Here is a 16,652-nt window from a genome sequence, read left to right as displayed (position 1 = left end):
TTTTGAGTGATTTCAAAGGGAAACATGATAACATTGCACTTGAATGCAAACTGACAAAGAGTAAATGAAAACAAAAGACATCTTCCACTTTACTATGTAACAGATTGGACATGAAAAACACCTAGTCTTTCTCAGATATGATATAAATATAATACAATGATAAAGCAAAGTGATACAAAAAACCTTTACTACCAAATTTGACATAATACTCCAAGAAATTGTTTACCATACAATATCATCAACTATACTCACTATACATGTTACTATCCTCCTAGATATCTCTAAAACACACAGGCATCTTTTTCACATAAATATATACTTCTTGTTATCCTTTTCCATCCTGAGTGTATGTGTGGGAATCAGTCCATGATATAGAGAACATTACTCTGTTTAAGAACATTTAAAGAGTTTGAAACTCAATTCTTACAGAAAGTATTTTTAAACTCAAGACCAAAATATGGTGAAGAATTTCTTACAGTAAAATGTATTTGGAGAAAATAGGATTTGGATTGGAATAATGCTAATTAATTTGATTATTTATTATAATCTATGATTTGTTTTGCATGACTCCAGTTTTGCTCCGTAATTAGAGGTCAGTTTGTGTCTTCAGTTTCTGCCAGGACCATTAAGATTACATGTGTTCATTCACTGCTGCTAAGTGTCATATAGTCGCAGAATAACAGGATTCTTATAAGCCTTTCAAGTCTGCATAAAAAAGGATAGAAAAAGGCTTAGCACAGGATCAAAACACTGGCAAGAAAGTTTAATGTGGTGAGTTTGAGAAAAGCATAACAAAAGCAAACTCAAGGAGCCAAAAATGCTAATTGTACTAATTCACAAGTTTTTTCTAACAGTATATCACAGTCTGTGGTGCTTCTAACAACATGTAGGAATATTGTGCGTTGTTCAAGATTCAGATTGTTTACAAAGGACCAAAGCTAGTTCAGTTGGTAGACTCTCAAAGCGCACAGTTGCAGACATCAGCTGACAGTTAGTTAGCTGCAGTATTAATTTAGTCATACATGATACCAATCACAAACACACTATCTGACTAAACACCTTTTAAATCTACTGGCATTGCTGCTAGTTGACAGAAATAAACTAATGAGTGATTACAGCTACTTTGTTCCTGCAAACTCAAAGGCTCTGCCTTTTCTGCGGTTTCTCTCATGAGATATATGCAATAGATATACGAAGCAGACCAAAAATCATGATAAAATGCAGAAAATGTAACACATGATAACTAAATATAAATTCTTGCAAAGCATTCCCTTCGCTTTTTCCATATTGTATTATGGAATGATATATTCATTTTCTGTGAATTCAGTAGCATAGGGCTTAGTTCCTTAGTTCATTGGTGAGAGAGAAATTCTTGCAGGATTTGCATATATACATCTTTTCCCTGACAAAAGTTGAATATGCAAATCCTGCAAGAGAAAGTGAAACTATGATGTAAAAAAAACTCTGCATAGGACCAAAACATTGTTAAAAGGGTGGTATCATTCATGCCCAGCAACTATTTCTGCGCTATACATTCAGTACTGTTGCGACAGATACAGGTTCTTCAAGGGATTCAGTCCATCACAGTTCTAAGTAGGAAAAACAGTTGACCAAAAAGACCATTACCTCCGATAAAACATTGCAATTTAATAATCATAACTTTCATAAAAGCTGCAGTATTTGATTGTGTGTCGGGAGAAAATATTTGTCTATTATTTGTTACTACCTTGGTGTCACTAGCACCATAAATTACATGAAATGTGAGTGTGTACTTTGTGGTTGGTAATCTATAGATGGAGTCTGATTATATGGTTGGGCAACAATGACCTACTCAAAAAGCAGGCAATTCACTACTCAGTTTATTTAGTGTGGTCATGTGTGTTATTCATTGATGGAGAAATTACCTTATAGTGACAGCTAAAATATACAGGATGAGTATGATTGTTATGTTTCGGATAAATGCCAAAAGGGCATTTTATCTTATATTTACTGGATGCATTAAATAGTGTCACTCACGGATGAGCTTCTATGCGTGATTTGACGATGAAACAACAACCATGGATCCTAGAGAACCTAGTGACAGGGTTCAGGATATTATTTGAGAAGGTTGGTTGGTAGGTATTGTTGGTTAGTGGTAACTGATTTATAGTGTTGTACTCGCTGTGAAATATATATATATATTTTACTGTTGCTTGGTTTTCTACAGGTACACTTGCACTTCTAGCGATTCATGTTGTTTAATTGTTACTTGTTTAACTACATGCTCTTATGGTGCTTCCCTTTGGCACTTATTTTGGTTGTTCACAATATGTGCTTCATGTTTTGGCTACCCACAATGTTTTTGGGGCTATCTTGTTGTTATTATACCTTTGCACTTTGTAAAGGTCTCTCTTCAAAGTCGCTTTGGATAAAAGCATCTGATAAATGAATAAATGTGAATGTAAGGTGCACCAGACCTGGGAGGTGAACTCTCTCCAGGCTCCTGGTGCAGACGGAATACAACCTTGAGTCTTCAAACTCTGCTACACAGTCCTTTCCTCACAGACATCTTCAGCACCTCATTGACACAACGGGCTGTTCTCAAGTGCTTCAAGATGACTAAGATAGCAAGATAGTGTGCCAGTACCAAAGAAAACCAGGGTGGCTCTTGATTACCACCATCCTGTGGAACTTACTTCAGTTGTCATGAAGTGCCTGGAGAAATGAGTTACTGCACACATCAACACCGCCATACCAGACTCACTGAACGCACACCCGTTTGCCTGCAGAGCAAATAGATCAGTCGACGACACCATTTTTTCTGGTGATACATTTTGCACTGGAACATGTTGCCAGACACTATTCATAGACTTCCGTTCTGCCTTCAACACCATCCTTTCCACCCAGAAAGTCCTTAATAGCAGTCTTGAAGACAAGGTCTGTAGCTAGTGTTTAACTAATTTCATATATACTTTATACAGACTTAACTCGGATTCAGCCCGCAAGACTTGACTTGGATGAGTTTAAGTGACTTGCCCACAACTCTGGTTGAAAGTACAATTTAGTTGCTAGTGTTCTTCCGCATGTGCAGTGGTACTCAGTGTCATACAACCTTTGCTCTTCTGATATCTTTAGAGGATGTTGGTATAATATATTTTTTGAAACAAGACGTCCAACACTACACCGTAAAACCCTGTCTAATCCATGTACAAATAAAATAAATTTGGGAAAGTTTCTGCATTGGAAACGCGTCTTACTTCCTTGAAAAGTAGTTTGGTAGAGGTACACATTTGGTGGAAATGTGTCTTATTTGACTATTAGCAAACTGAACACTTTATCAAGTGGCCATTTAATAGTATTCACTTGATTATCATATTGGTTTAGTGGAAAAGCCATTTGGTACATTCCATTTCCAAACCTTATGCAATAATGTATGTGACTATCATGAAGTAACTTTCGTTTTACCATTGCTAAACTGAAGCTTGAAGGTTTTTCCTTAAGTTGAATCTGCGTGTAACACAATTCATCATCAATTTAGACATCTTAATCTAAGATGCAATGCTGATTCTAACTGCTTACTTTTGTAAGATTTAACTGCTGGGGCTAAATGCTAAACACAGACTTGGTCAACTTAAATAAATGATTAAGAACAGAGTGTTGCATTTCACAAAGCCAGTAAATGTTGGGGCTAGGAGAGGAAAACCATGGAAATAATGTGTTAACATGACCTTGTCTATTTGTGAGTCTACTGACAAAGTATGCACCAAACAAACACATGCACTTCTTCAAAGGGCAGAAGGGGGCTCTCACAGAAGACCACTCATACCTGTGTTTCCAAGACGACATTCACGTGCTCAAGCAACAACAACTTTTCACCTTATTCATGATGGACCCGACATTCTCACTTTGGTGATAGACAGCATCATTTTTATGTAAGATTTCTCACCAAACTGCATTTTTTAATGTTTTTTTTTAATTAAGGCAGAGTAACCAGGATAAAATACTTAGCGGCTCCCTTTTTGCCGTAAGACATTAAAAACCTAAATAAACACCCACAAAACATGCTAAAGGCAGGGCAGTTCAGTCTGATATTTCTTTTCCTCGTGCAGATGTAAAAACTGAGCTAAGAATGTCAAGTGAGAGACATGTCATTTTGCAAGCGTTTTAAATCTGTTTTACTGACACATGCTTTTTCTTGACAAATAGCTTGAGTTAGAAAATAGATCACATGCAAACTAAATCCCTGGTAAGATTGAATCATGAAGCAATTTTTTCATATTTAGTCTTTCATAAGTTATTTTTCAATTTGATCAACCAAGTGACTATGTATGCTACTCCCACCAACAGGTTTAATAATTCTCGTAGTCTTTTCCGCCTTGCTATGATCATGACACACACTAGACTCCAGCTTCCCTTCCACTCACACACACACGTGATGACAGTACACAACAAAAAAAAACTACCATTAAGAAGTCATCGCTCTAGAAAACAGCACATTAGGACCTACTGGTATTACGGTCACATCATCAATGACTCCTTTTACAGGAACTGGAGCTATTAGCAATATGAGTGGTTTACATAGTTGTGGATTCTATACGTCATGTCTGTGTCATGGGAATAGCTGACGGAGAGTCGTTCAGATATTCCAGCTCTCCCCAGTTTTCCATCCCTTCTCCTTTTAACCACACAATGGTTGTTTATAGCCCCAAAGTGGCTATAAATGTCAATCACTGGAATGTCATTAAATACCTTTGACCACTTGGTGCCTGGTCGTCTGAAGCAGCAAATCTCATGATGCTGATATTATTATGGTCGTCACTATCTTATTATACACTGATTTGTTTTGACAATCTTCCAGTGGGCACCAACAGCACAGGACTAAAAGTCAGTCTGTGCATGGTTACGGGGTTTGTCACAATCTGTTGCAGATTTTATGTTCTCAAGAAATGAAACAGAAAGTCAGCCTGGGGCTTTAAATTATCCAAGAGATACTTGATCTCTGGATGCTTGAATTAGTAATAACATGTTAAGAAGTATAGCCTCCAGGATTCATAAGGATTACCCAATAGTACTATGCCAGCATGTTGTGAGGGCTAGCATTTGTTCCTTATTTTTGATAATACTATGCAACTATAGCAAACATTTAGTTGGAGTTAAATGAACATACAAGTGTGTGGCTTGAAAATCATTGGGTTTTGCTAGACAAGCCCAACAGGTTTTTACAAACATTGATGTTGTGTGAATACTTGACAGTACATGACAGTTCCTTCAGAGAGGATTGTTTTGCTCCACAGTTTGTATGACAGTTTGCATGACATGGTTGGTCTGTTTAAAGCCCTGAGTGTTGGGGAAACGTTTAAAGACAGTCAGTTGGGTTATGGATGCTGAACCTTTCTGAGCCCCTTACTCATTTATGGAAGAAACAATATCTCACAAAAGTAAGTACACCCCTCACATTTTGGAAATATTTGATTTAGTGGTGGGCATAGATTAATTTTAAAAATCTAGATTAATCTCACTGTAATCTTGGAATTAATCTAAATTAATCTAGATTAAAATAGCTCATTTGAATTCCGCCAAACGCATTCAGAATATGTGTGCTACCCAAATAATGATTACAAGTAAGTCTTTGAGAACGGGTTTCTCAAACCAGGTGAGTGAGGAGATTAGTTAGCTTGGCTGATAGAGCTGTGCTGACGGGCTTGCCTCGGTTGCACTCAAACGTAGTCGTTTGACGACGACCCTTCCCCTGCCCTACATCAGTGCTTGGCCCGGAATCTTCCGCAGTAGCTAAGGGATGCTTGGCGTTTAGGTGGTAGGCCTATTTGAGACTGGAAGGACTCTTACTATAGGCCTACAGTGAACTAATTCCGCATCGCACAAGGTGCAAACAACCTTAGTCTTGTCGAGATTTTCTATTGGAAAGCTTCTTAAAAATGCATTTTCCCTGAAGCAAACCCGGCTGCTTAATAGCTGCATCCATGTTAGCACGTCACGTTTGACGTGATAATTTCATACACAGGGCAAACACACAGGTTCGGAGACTCGTTCTCGCCCCCTACAGTGCATATCGGCTAGATATACTTCCGCGCTAAAATAGGTGAAAGGTGAAAGTCATCATAGCTTGCGTAGTATAGACCCAGCTCCCAACCCAACTTTGAGAATAGATTAACGGCGATATTTTTTTATCGCCCGATAAGAGTCTCACGTTAACGCAGCACGTTAACGCCGATAACGGCACACCACTAATTTGATTATATATTTTCATGTGACAACGCTGAAGAAATGACACTTTGCTACACTGTGTGGTGAGTGTACAGCTTGTACAACAGTGTAAATTTGCTGTCCCCTCAAAATAAGTCAACATACAGCCATTAATGTCTAAACTGCTGGCAACAAAAGTGAGTACACCCCTACCAGTGCGTTCACACTGCAGCGACGCGATATGAGCGACAACATGTTTTCCATTAATTTTCTATGGAACCAGGCGAATTGCTTGCGTGGTGCATTGTGGGTAGCAAGGCGACGCGACAGTGTTGAGATCTTCTCAACTTTATGCAAACGAGGAGCGATTTTCGCTAGCGATGGCCAATCGGAGTGTTTTCTTGTTTCTCATAACTTAGCAACCATGGAAAACATTTATAGGTTTCAAGGTGGAGGAGAAACTAACGCACCTTTAGTTTCTCCTCCACCTTGAAACCTATAAATGTTCACACTGCAGCGGGGCGGGCAGAGCGGGGCGTCGGCTTCCCATTCATTTTCAATGAAACCAGGCGTTGACGCCCGCGTAGGGCATTGTGGGAAGGTGAGCGGGGCGGCGAAGCTCACATAGGGCATTGTGGGAAGGCGAGCGGGGCAGCGAAAGTTGGATTTTCTGAACTTTATGTAAATGAGGAGCGTGAAAACGCCAGCGATGGCCAATCGGGTTGGTTTCTTGTTTCTTGTAACGTAGCAACTGTTGGTAATGGTAAACATTTCTAGGTTTGACAATTTTCAAGATGGAGCAACTCATCGTATGTGTCTTCATACCCAGTATTGTATGATACGTCTATGTTAGATTACAGAGACGTAAACACAAAATACAAAAATAGTATTTTGTACTTTAATTCAGTTTCTTCACATTACGTAACTTTCTTCTGTGCTAGCTGCGTAGTCTAGCTAGCTCACCCGGCACACGACTGACATTCAACGCTGAAATGCTGGCTGGCAGCCACTCGCTATCCATACAGTGAATGTGTAGATGCAAGTCATAATCTAGCGAATGATTTGCACAGATTTCGAGTAATATAATAAAATGTTACACATGTCAACGTTAATGTCTGATGCATCTTTTTTTCCAGCCGGAAAAAGACCCGTTACATAGAGTGCAGGTGGCATTTAATCTTTCACTCGGCCTAAAAAAAGTGTGGAAAAAGATAACCTATTGTGTGCTGAAGATAAGATCATGTCAGATCTAGAAAGCGTGTCGGATTCTTGCTTAATGTGTGTAAAAGTTGTATTTTGTCTGCACATTTGCAATGACATTATAGAACTACAACAGTGATTTAAGAGAATTACAGCTCTGAATGAATCTGTCTGGCACGCCCCCGAGCGTGGTGCACCGTGGGAAGGCTGGCGGTGCTAAGCGGTAAAAAAGTCTGCAGTGTGAACGCACCGTAATCGTTTGTGTGGCTGCTTACGATACGTACAGAGATGTTAATAATAATAAAAACGATCCATGGGGCAAGGTTGCCGAAGTTGTTGGTGCTTGTACTTTCTAATTCAGTCTAGTGACATTACGTAACTTCGTTCTGTAGTAGTTAGCTAACTAGCTATCGATTTGCGTCGCTGCACAGGCCATCATCACTAGCAGGGCCATTTTAAAGCTATGCTCAGCTATCATTACATTTACATGATAGAATTACACAACTATATGGAGGCAGCAAACATTAATTGTAATAGTGGTAATCATTAACCAAATATTAGGTTTTGCACTTGTGTATTCTTAACTTATGGTGGGACAATACTAATATAACTAGGAGAGGGTTTCTAGACTTTTAGCTACTGTATATATGCTGAGAGCTCGCTGATATCGCTGTCTGTGTTTCTAACGTGTGCTGACGTGACGTTGTGACATTGTGACGTAAACCGTGCATTGGATCATGAATCCTAATAGAAGCAACGCAATCGGGACCAAGACGAACATTTTTGACACCAACGTTGTCTATGTAGTCCAAATATTGAGAGATCCTTAGGAGTGGGAAAATAAATAATACATATATATGAGAGAGAACAATGGTTGGGCTCGTCGGCGGCAGGCACACCCAATTATGTGTGACACCTTGTCATTTGTCTCTGCTTCAGTATGTCACAGTACATGTTTGCATTCATGGTTCCCCCAATGAACTGTAGCTCCCCAGTGCCGGCAGCACTCATGCAGCCCCAGACCGTGACACTCTCACCGCCATGCTTAATGTGTAACCGTAGTCGGTGTGAATCGGTGAAACTCACTCCTTAAGTATGTAACAGGCCACCCGCGTCATTGAATAGCTAGATTTTCTTTGGCGTAGTTGGTCGTGGTGGTGCTTGGGAAGTCAGCGATTGGACATTTTCACTGTTCACTGTTACTTTGTTGAAGATTTCAGACATAACAAATGCATAGGCAAGAGCTTTTCAATCTGGGAATGTATACTTACAGTTTTCTTTTTCAAATGCTTACACACAAATTCCTTACTTTTCACACAATTTCTGAAACCTGACACTCAAACACCAGAACCACACCTAAAGTCTCCAAAAGCATACGCACATTTTTAGCCTTTGACCTTTTCAATTTCATAAAACACTTTTTGAAAAACGCAACACACAATTCTCCACGTAACACACAAAATTCTAACAGGAAGCATCTTTTTTCAAACACAACCAAACAAAATGCCACACTAATTCATCAGTGACTTACACTAACTCCTCACATGTGCAAACACTCAATGCTTTACTCAACACCAACCAATCATGGCTTTAGAATAGGCCTATAAATAGCCTAATTTGAGTTGATTTACAGTGGTGGGTATAATTTGAACCTTACTGTAGAAAAGATAACAGGCATGTACAATATACTGTAATATACACATGTTCTAATGTACACATAATAGCTGTTTCAGCACAACACCGGGTATACTATACACAAACATATTTTAGCACCCATGCATCCATTGACTGCTGTGCATTGCATGATTGGTCACAGTCTGGTGGATCACTGTATCATCATGTCCAACAGTACAGTGACTATAAGAAGACCTTCTGACAATATTGTAGAAAATAGTCAATATTACTGTATGCTACAGTTCATGGCACACACAAACACACCATTCCGTAATCACCTTTTTCTAAATTAGGTTTGGTTTCTCACCTACTACACTCTTTCTTTCGTACCCTGTAATACTGTATTCACAACCAAAAATGCTAATAGTAAAAAAAAAAGTTTGGTTTCAATCTTGTTTTCGTGTTTACCATGAATTTTTCATCGTCTCTGCCATTTCAATCTTGTACAGAAATGTACAAAGGAGCTCATGAAAGACGAGCTTTAGCTTTTGAATAACTGTGTGTATACGATATATCAAAAAAATTAATATAATGGCAAAAGTGTTTGCAACATGAGACAAATGTGTGCTTTTGACATGTGTTTGTGATATTTTGATTGCAGTGCTTCATTTAGCAAGAGAAGCGAGGCATTTTGCATTTCATGTGTGCAGTAATTGGATTTGTGTGGACAAGAAGAGGACAAGTGAAAAACATGTGTGTAAGTATTTGAAAAAAACTGTAACAAGAAGAGAGTTCTCATGTGCACACCAACAAAAGATCAACCCCTTTCCTTTCACACAGGAGATCTCTAGAGGGTGACCAAGGTCATTCTTCTTTTTTTGTATTTGCTGCTTCTTGTAATACCTTACAATCCCAGTTTTCTCTTGAGTGTCTTCAACAACTAGGCAAATGCAGTCCTCATGTGTTCGGGTAGACATGAAAACATCCATCTTGACCTGACTGACATAGTCTCAACCTAACCAAAGGCCACTGTAACAGCTCCCAGTGGTCTTGGCCTGTGTCCCCTGACCCAGACCCTTTTCTTTGAGGTAGCAATATAACGTTGACACTGTTTACTCTCGCTAGCATCTCTGGCATGCTTGTCTTATAAACTTGCCTTCTCATGGTGCCCTGTCTATCCTAACAAACATCAAACACTGGTTGCGACTACCACACTGAACATTTAAAATATCAGATGAAGACTCCTTGATGAATAGAATGGAAAACACCCTCACATTGTTGTTAAGTTTTAGATTCCTAAAATTCTTGATGTGTTCCCATTTTTCAAATTGCTGATCTGATTGTGTTTGAAAAAGGAAATCAAGATGCGTCTTGTTAGAATCTTGTGTGTTACGTGGAGAATTGTGTGTTGTGTTTTGCAAAAAGTGTTTTTTGAAATTTAAAAGTGAGTCAAAGGCCAAAAATGTGCAAATGGTTTTGCAGATTTGAGGTGTGGTTCTGGTGTTTGAAAAGTAAGGAATTTTTGTTTAAGCATTTGAAAAAAACTGTAATACAAAATACATTGTCGTCTCTCTTGCCAAATTCCCTCACAATATCACACAGCATCAAATTAAGCATAATCCTGCACACATCCTGTTATTATACACGATCATTCTGTTAAGTGGCCTCATGGTTACAGTAATCTATGACACCGTTAAATTAGACAAAAGCAGCATGGCGTGTCGGCCCTTAAAGCATCAGATTAGCAGTGCACCAATAACTGAAGGAGAACAGCTGTCTTAAGAAGCCAACTAATTGCTTTGTAAGCAGATGAGATGAGCACATTTGAAACTGGTAGAATTGTATTGGTGTAAAGGAATGCTTAACAAGACTTACTGAACACGTGCATAGACATTAGTTCGATAACTTACAGAACGTTTTTCTCCTTTTTTTCCAACATGGCTTACGTAAAGCAGCTACTGCTTGGTGGATTCCATACATTGACAGCTCCTTTAAATCTGTTTCTGGATTTTAACACCAAGCTTCACATTTCCCATGTACTGCTGTGGCAGCAAAGAAGGTTTGTGTTTGTTGGTTGTAGAAGACCTAATGACAATCCCTCACCCTTAGCATCACACAAACTGTACATTGCAAACATGGTAACAGGCTTTTTTTTCTAAGCTATTTATTGATATAAGTAGAAGATGTTGGTGTTTGCAAATCTCAACTGTATGCAAATCCACTTTTGGATGTGTTCTCTTTTAGACAAAGATCAGAATGGTAAATTAATGCAATCTATTCCCTTTTAAGAATCCATGATTCAATTCTACATGCATAATTTCTGCTGTTGGAGGCATTTTTGTGTATGGCAATGAATACAAAAATGAATATTCTGCAGCGCCTTTGTTGACTTAGCATTTACTTTTTTTTTTTTTTACAAGGAAATCCTCTTAGGGTGGACAGGAAAATGACAGAGAACAGGGCCTCATGGAGTGAGGACAGCAATTTGACGCTGTTTCTCGGAGGGGCAAAGAACAAACGTAACCTCTTTTTCTCTTCCTCATTCTGTGGTGAAACTAATTATTGGAGCGGATTAACCCCCTCTGAGGTTACATATTCGGTATTCAAAAAAGGCTCTGGGCAGATTGAGTGACACATGACCACAATGTGCACTTGCCTTTCACAACACTTGAAAGAACCTGATTCCTGGTTAGGATTCCAAAGGTCAAAGATAAGATAAAATAAGACATACCTTTATTCGTCCCACAGTGGGGAAATTTGGGCATTGCAGCAGCAAAGTGGACAGAAGTATACATACAATTTACAAAGTAAGTACGAGATATTATAAAAAAAAGATAACACCAGTTGCATATGGAGACCAAATATAATTATTGCACAGTAGTTTGCACTTTAAGTGTGTCCATGAGTTATTGTGGTTGAGTCCTGTGTGTGTGTGTTCTATTTAGGGCAGTGCTTGTTGTATAGTCTCACAACAGCAGGAAGGAAGGACCTGCGGGACCTGCGTGTGTGAAGGACCACTCCTTCACACACTTAGGGTGAAGGAGCCGGTCGCCGAAGGAGCTGCTCAGTGCAGAGACAGTGTCCTGCATAGGGTGGGATTCATTGTCAATCATTGATGATAGCTTTGCCACCATCCTCCTTTCTCCCACCACCTGCATTGTGTCCAAGGGGCGTCCGAGGACAGCACTGGCCTTCCTGATCAGTCTGTCTAGTGTCCTCCTGTCAGCTGTTGCTCCAGCAGACCACGGCTGATGCCACCACCGTGTCAAAGAAGGTCCTGAGGAACGCCCCCTGCACACCAAAGGACCTGAATCTCCTGAGATATCCAAGGCACAGTAGACACATTATGACCTACATACAGAATGACACAATAACAAAAATACATTCAGAAACTAAACTGTGCAATTTTACATCAAGAACATCCCTGAATTATACATTTGAATGATAAAATAGTGTTCAATTGATTAACAGTAAAATTATCAATAGTGCTCATGTAACAGATTAATATAGCATTTGCCTTCCCCATGCTGTGTTTAACCTCAACTATGGGACCCTCTCCTTGGGCCCCTAGGGTAGAACCTCCTTTCCCTCTTCCCAGTCTACTAGCAATGTCCCATGGGTAGGTTGAGAAGTTGTAAGCACTTGTTATTTATGAGATCTATTGTGAATTTTTTAAATTGTATTTTTTACTTGCATTGCATTATGCTGATGAAGAGTAATTTATTTATACTAAATTTTCGCTTCATTCAACAATGTATTGATAGTTCTTGGGCAGCGATAAGCATGTTTGCGTCACTTGCTAATTAGTTGTCACGTTGTCTTCTTGCATATGTATGCAAGCTAATATTTCCTTCATAGCGTCAGCGTGCAAGCCAGAAAAGGTTCTGACTTTGTTTATTTTGATAGCCGGGTACATTGTTCATTTGGTTCTTTTTATTTGTGTAAGATTCAACATTTGTATTCATATTGTACAGCGCTTATGATCATTGTTGCTTAGTCTACTGGCATGTCACAAGCGACTTACTGACTGAGCCTGCGAAGGTCCTAACTTTGTTCAATGTGATGACCAGAACGCGGCAATGAGAATAAACGGCTGCAGCCGACAACATTGAACTTATGTAAAAAAACAACCCAGGCAAGTTTAATACTATTACACTCAATTGGTTAAAAGTTCAATTATTACCAGGGTCTATAACTCAAATTATAGAAAAGGGATTTTAGCAAGTGGCAGAGTTTTTTGGGGCCTAGTAGCAAGGCAAGGAGGAAAGTAATAGCAGTCTGGCATATCATCATTCAGCTCACTGTTCAGACAAATCCACAATAATATTGAAAGTTAGTAGGCTGCAGTGGCTGAAATTCTTAACAGTTTAATTCCCTAGAGCATCAGTATTTGAGACAAACATTTGTGTTGAAGACATCAAAGACATTTAGTGATTGTTTTGGATCATGGCCAATTCAATACACTGCCGCCCACCTAGAGGTCTTTCCTCAAAAGGATTGGCAGGGAAATCAAATATTTTATCACAGCAAGTGGTTCAGTCACATCCTATTAACACTCACATGCAACATCACCATGGGGCACTATTTGACTGAATAAGTGAAATGACCCTAGTAAATGAGAGAGTTGGCAGGGGTGTCGAGGTGGGGGTAGAATTGGAACTGACTACCCAGGGCCCCAATGAAAGGCCAGACTGTAGCTCGAAAAGCTTGGAATGAAAATTTAATGAATGAAAAAACAGACATAACCAAACTGTGTGTGTGTGTGGGGGATAGCAATCTCTTCAGGGGCACAATATTCTTATCGTTGCCCATGCGTGTGGGGTTCAACTTGAAGGTTACAAAAAATTACGGTCAAAAGGATGGGAGAAAAAGCATTTGTAATTAGGGTGGCAGGCAGCATGTGAGTTATAGAAAGAAAGGACAAGGAGCAATGGTGATCTTTCATTAAATATTGCAGACCCCAGTATTGCAACGGTGGGAATTAAAATTGTAATTTTATATTTAATTTTAAATGCTAAAGAGGCACTAAACAGGGCACTTAGATCTCTTGCCAGTGAGTGAGATAATTGTATCCCTTGTTCAAAAACCTAGGGACCACAAGGAATGCTTGACCCAGAGGAAAAGCCTCTAAAAGTTCCAAAACACTCTGTATAAATTCCCACGATTGTCATGCTTGAGAGGGTGAGGTCACTGTGCTATTAATAATGCTTCTCATGCAACACAGAAAATAGTTTTGATTTGGCTGTATGGAGCAATACAGAAAAATATATACACCTTAGCTATGTGGTAGATAAAATAACAGTTCTCAGTGCCAAGTGAAACCAGTGATGTTTGCAAATGTGGTGTGTATATATATCTTCTTCCAAATAGCACCCCCAAAAAGCTAACTTAATATCTTATGACTGAATAAAAAAATTACGATTGCACAACAACTAATTGGTAACATAATGTAGTAGTTGTATAATGATCATAACCAAGTTATGATCATTATGTGTTCTGTTAACTTTTGGAACTCTTCCCAAACCCAACCAGAGACTCTGATATTAAATTTATACTGTGTAAAACATCAGTACTTCTACTTTAATTAGTTGTATACATCCTTATATAAATCTCTTTTTGCTTCTCTTTGCATAATGCTTCTCTATAGTATACATAATTTGTAATGCAACCTAAAATGGCGTGTGGAGTGTGTGTGCGTGTGTGTGTGTTTGCATAAGTGTGTGTGTGTGGACGTATTTGGCTCATTCAATCTGTTCACTTTTTCTCCAGCAAGTTCATGGAATCAATCACCCACTTCTATTTCTTTGTGCATTCTCGAAAGCTACCAACCTAAATTTCAAAGCCGGAAAGATCTGAGTGATAAAAACAGAACTGAGGTCATAAGATACATACACAATGACATCATCCAAAAACATCAAATTGAACTGTGACAGATTTGTCAGAACACCACTACACTCTTGAAATGAATTAATATGTATGGGCCCTTTCCCAGTAAATTTACGACCTTGATGGAAAGAATTTTGTAATTTAGATACTGTTCAAATTTGAATACAAATACAAGAATAAAACAGATATTTCTATTGGGAAACGACAGAGAACACAAAGGCTACCATTATGTGAGGAATTACATTTTAAATTGAATTTCTCTGAAACAGTTTACGCAAAATCAGCTTTATCCGGCCCACCTTCCAATGCACCAAAATCTGTGTTTGGCATCTAAATATTAAACTGTAATCTACATGTTGCACAGGTCAGGTCAATAAATGAGAAGGTGGTGGTTACGGTGGTCTTTTTCTACTTTGTCCTTATTTGGGATCATTCAAAATATTTGCTGATCAAATTCACAAATTAGGTCTCTAATATGGGGGTACAGAAAAGATATTGGCATCTTTCTGCACCTTGAGAGCCCATGGTCATTTGTACATAGTACATAATAGTGGGAATACATACAGCAATATAACATGTCACCACAAAAAGTACAAACTGTCTCTCTTCCCTTGTCGTCAATGAGACAGCTAAAGAATGTACAAACTGCAGACATGGCCATTTAAATCGTAATAGGGTATGAGAGAGTCATTGAGCATTTGATTCAATAATAGCAGGATGACTCACAGACGCAAGATGTAATCACATTATGCTACTATGATCAAATGTCAGAGGGATCACTATCTCTGCTTTAAATCTGATCGGACCTTCTCAAAACTATTTGGATCGTATCGGCTGCTGGAAGTCACTAACACTCTTTTATAAAGTCTGATAAGCCTGTCTGGAACATTCATAAAAATGGCCTTGAGGGAGACATAAACTAACAGTAAAAAATAAAAAAACAGTAAACCATTAACCATGTTTGAAGGCAAACCAATCATTAAGCCTTGGATTGGATCGAATGCATGCCAAGGCCTTACTGCTGTGGCCAGGGTTTCATACAGGCCTGGGCCATTCTCTGTTTGTCCATTCACTTTAAATACTGTCTCTATCCCAATAAATCCAGAAGGCCCAAAAGATACTATCGTGATGTAACTGCAATGCTTTGCACCTCTCTAGCTGGAGCTCAGAGTAAAGGGCTCTGTTTCTCTCTCTACATTTATCTGTGGACACCGCCTGAAAATGTGTATTAAGTGTAAAAACAGATTGCAAAATTCCAAACGTTGTTTGTCTGGGGCTTCATGGAATGGGTTTCCATGGCCTAAGATCACCACGTACAAAGAAAGCGTTGGCTGTTGTAATGTCCCACCCACCATGTTGTCATGATGCTACAACAACCCAGATGACTCATGACAGAGTATGATGGCAGCTGGCAAGAAATGTGTATAGGGTGCACGAGGGAGAGGAATGGGTTTCCATGGCCTAAGCGCTGAACGCGCTCCTCGGACTGATCAAGCTTTCATGAAGGTGAGCGATTCTGTCCAAGACGACGGCTAGCAGTTTGGACTGCCTCTCTGGGTTGAGTCCCAGGACCAAGCCTGCCCTACAGACCAGCTTTTACGCTGCTTCCAAAGCACACAACTGCATAGAAGATTGCACTCTAACACAGACAGATTGTCAGCATAGTGCTGCACACACATCACAGCACCTAGCCTACCTCAATTAGCTGTATGTGGTCGTGCCGTTTCCTGTCTGTTCCTGGCAGTTGGTCAAGTGTAATCCTTGTACTT

Source organism: Hypomesus nipponensis, chromosome 14 (assembly GCF_054491055.1).
Source record: "Hypomesus nipponensis isolate SF chromosome 14, ASM5449105v1, whole genome shotgun sequence".
NCBI lineage: Eukaryota > Metazoa > Chordata > Actinopteri > Osmeriformes > Osmeridae > Hypomesus > Hypomesus nipponensis.
The sequence above is the reverse complement of the archived record's forward strand: the minus strand, read 5'-3'. Positions refer to the sequence as shown.